We start from the raw sequence: 4,132 nt of genomic DNA, 5'->3' as shown, positions 1-4,132 counted from the left end.
GGAAACTTCAGTCAAGGTGGGTTTGCTCTTCAGTTCTCAGATTTGCATCTTTTCTTGGTGTGCCTCACAGATAAAGCCTGATATCTGAGGCCACTGGGGGCAATTAACCAGGTATCAGCAACCCAAGATACTCAGAGAAGTTTTGCAGTGGTACAGTGATGTTTGCTTTTGACATTTGCTTCCATTCCCTTCTTTGCTCCTCTCCATCTCTTGGGAGCTTAAGACCTGCCTTCTCAAGGTCTCTGCCTCCTTCTTTATCTTGCTGTCTGGAAGACAGATGCTACCTCTTGGGCCTTGAGGCCAAGACTCCACCTCTGGGAGCAACAAGATAGAAGGAGCCTGGGCTCCTGTGATGCTTGGGTCACTTCCCTGGATTTGTAGAAGCCACTGCCATTTTTTTTTTTTTTTTTTGGTTTGTTTGTTGATCACTCCAAGCTAACTCTTAACAAATAGAATGAAACATCACAGGAGCCTGTGTAGATTGATTCTAAACCAGGCCAACTGACATAGGACCCTGGGAGAGCTTCTCTCTGGCTGCCCACCCCTCTGCTCCCATCTCTCCTGCTGCTGTGGCCAGTGGCCAAGACAAGCTTTTCTTCTCAAAGATCAGTTCTTGGTCGAGTTTAGTCATTAAAATTAAAATATACATTGGACCAACCCTCTAATCATCAGTCTGGCACTGATGTTTGTAGAGTCAATAAATATGCTGCCATACTTGTATTTCCTGTTCTCCCTCTCTTGGGTCACTTCTCCGGATTTGTAGATGCCACCGCCATTTGTTTTCTTTTTTTTTGCAAGGGTGGAGGTTGTATGTTGATTACCGCAAGCTAACTCCTAACAAATAAAGTGCAATCTCACAGGAGCTCGTGTAGATTGCTTCTAACCCAGGACAACTTACATGGGACCCTGGGAAGGTGCTCTTTCACTATTCCCCAGTGTGTGGTTTCTTCCAGTCTGTGATGCTGATGTGCATGCAAACCCAAAGTGTCTGAAACAGGTCTCAATCAATTTAGAAAGTTTATTTTGCCAAGGTTGAAGACACACCCATGACATAGCCTCAGGAGATCTTGAGAAACTGTGTCTAGGTGGTTGGGACACAGCTTACTTTTATACATTTTAGGGAGACATGAGACATCAATCAATATGTGTAATATGTACATTGATTCAGTCTGTTAAGGTGGCACAACTTGAAGCAGGGGCTTCCAGGTAAATAGAGACAAACAGTTGCATTCTTTTGAGTTTTTGATCGGCCTTTTTTTTTCTTTCTTTCTTTTTTTTTTTTTTTGAGATGGAGTCTCACTCTGTCACCCAGGCTAGAGTGCAGTGGCACAATCTCGGGTCACTGCAACCTCCACCTCCCGGGTTCAAGTGATTGTCCTGCCTCATCCTCGTGAGTAGCTGGGATTATAGGCGCTTGCCACCACGACCAGCTAATTTTTGTATTTTTGGTAGAGATGGGGTTTCACCATGTTGGCCAGGCTGGACTTGAACTCTTGGCTTCAAGTAATCTACCTGCCTTGGCCTCCCAAAGTGCTGAGATTACAGGCGTGAGCCACTGCACCCGGCTGACCCGCCTTTCACTGAATGAACAATTTAAGTGTCAGGGGTACGTGTAGAGGAATAGTCACTTATGCTTTAGTCCAGCTCAGCGAATCTGCATTTTTACATGAACAATAGGGCAGAGGAGAGCAATCAGATATGCATTTGTCTCAGGTGAGCAGAGGGATGACTTTCTGTCTGGCACCTGTGAAGATAAACTGTCAATTTACATTGCCAGGGTGAAATTCAGCAGAACTGTTTTAGGGTAAAGATCTTGAGGCCCACAAGGAATTTCCTTGCGGGCAAATTGTGAGCAAGGTATGTCGTTTTAAAAGAAGTCTTTGTAGCTATCTTATTTTGGAATGAAATGGGAGGCAGGTTTGCCTGACGCAGTTCCCAGGTTGACATTTCCCTGTGGCTTAGTGATTTTGGGGTCCCATGATTTATTTTCCTTTCACATGTAGAACCAAGAAAGGGTGTGTATGTGTCAGTTGCATGACTTTATTCCCTGGTTGACCAGTAGGAGAAGAAACAAGTCAACAGCCCCCACAAGTCCAACTCATTCCTTAAGTATCCAAATCAGATTCATCATGTTCGTTCTTCATCCAAAGCACAGATTCCTTGGAACTTTTCTTTTGACCTTCCTCCTCAAGGATGGAGCCAATTAGTCTGCATGTAGAGTGGACTTACACTGCAGTTTTCTTTCTTGGAATGTGCTTTTTTCTTACCCTAATGGAATTGCCAAAAGGAGGGCAGTGAACTCCCAGGTCAGTTAGCAGTGGACATATGCAGTTCAGCCTTAGTTGGACCCCCTGCTGACTTTTGAGATGACAGATGCAAATTTTTATTTATTTTTTATTTTTACTTATATTTTATTTTTGAGATGGAGTCTCGCTCTGTCGCCCAGGCTGAAGTGCAGTGGTGCGATCTCGGCTCCCTGCAAGCTCTGCCTCCCGGGTTCACGCCATTCTCCTGCCTCAGCCTCCTGAGTAGCTGGGACTACAGGCGCCCACCACCACACCCAGCTAATTCTTTTGTGTTTTTAGTAGAGACTGGGTTTTACCATGTTAGCCAGGATGGTCTTGATCTCTTGACATCGTGATCCTCCCGCCTCGGCCTCCCAAAGTGCTGGGATTACAGGCGTGAGCCACTGCGCCCTGCCGACAGATGCAAATTATTCAATAGTTCTCCTTTTTGTCTTTCTCTTTTTCCCACTCCCTGTCTCTTACTACAAGGTCCTGGCTGCTCTGTTTGGTTTCTTCTAAATTTACTAATTTAACCTAATTTATCTCTGCTGGCTATCTTGATGCCATTTTCTCTTCCTACAAAAAGGATTAACTTCTTTTTTTTTTTTTTTTTTTTTTTTTTTTTTTGGAGACTGAGTCTCGCTCTGTCGCCCAGGCTGGAGTGCAGTGGCCGGATCTCAGCTCACTGCAAGCTCCGCCTCCCGGGTTTACGCCATTCTTCCGCCTCAGCCTCCCGAGTAGCTGGGACTACAGGCGCCTGCCACCTCGCCCGGCTAGTTTTTTTTTTTTTTTTGTATTTTTTAGTGGAGACGGGGTTTCACCGTGTTAGCCAGGATGGTCTCAATCTCCTGACCTTGTGATCCGCCCGTCTCGGCCTCCCAAAGTGCTGGGATTACAGGCTTGAGCCACCGCGCCCGGCCTAAAAAGGATTAACTTCTAAACTGTCTCTGATTAACACTCATTTTTGGTCTTGAGGCAAGATATGGTTTGGCTTTTGTTCCATACAAATCTAATCTTGAATTGTTAACTCAGGTATTGAGGGAGGAACCCGGTGGGAGGTGTTGGATCATGGGGGCCGTTTCCCCAGGCTGTTCTTGTGATAGTGAGTTCTCATGAGATCTGATGGTTTTATAAGCGTTTGGCAAGTTCCTCCTTTGCTTTTCTCTGTCTTTCCTGCTGCCTTGTGAAGAAGGTGACTTTTTCCCCTTTTCACCATGAATGTAAGTTTCCTGAGGCCTTCCCAGCCATGTGGAACTGTGAGTCAATTAACCTCATTTGTATATAAGTCACCCAGCCTTGGGTAGTATCTTTATAGCAGTGTGAGAATGGATTAATATAGGGCACCTGCTCTTCCATTTACCCCGCCTCACCCCATTGCTAGCCACCAACCAGAGTTAGGACACCAGTGAGCTTTCAATAGTGTCATTTAAGGGCAATAAAAACAACTTTGAAAAGATCCGTGTCCTTGTTTAAGACTGGGGAGTGCCCAGTAACAACCCTGTCTGTGATTCCTTTCTTTTAAAAGTTTGGGGCCAGGAGCAATGGCTCACACCTGTAATCCCAGCACTTTGGGAGGCTGAGGTGGGCGGATCCCGAGGTCAGGAGTTCAACACCAGCCTGGCCAAGATGGTGAAACCCCATCTCTACTAAAAATACAAAAATTAGCTGGGCGTGGTGGTGGGCGCCCGCAATCCCAGCTACTCGGGGGACTGAGGCAGAGAATTGCTTTAACCCGGGAGGCGGAAGTTGCAGTGAGCCAAGATTGTGCCACTGCATTCCAGCCTGGGTGACAGAGCGAGACTCTGTCTCCAAAAAGAAAAAAAGAAAAAAAAGTTTGGATGTCAGAA

This window comes from Rhinopithecus roxellana, chromosome 9 (assembly GCF_007565055.1).
Source record: "Rhinopithecus roxellana isolate Shanxi Qingling chromosome 9, ASM756505v1, whole genome shotgun sequence".
NCBI lineage: Eukaryota > Metazoa > Chordata > Mammalia > Primates > Cercopithecidae > Rhinopithecus > Rhinopithecus roxellana.
This window is presented reverse-complemented; position numbering follows the sequence as displayed.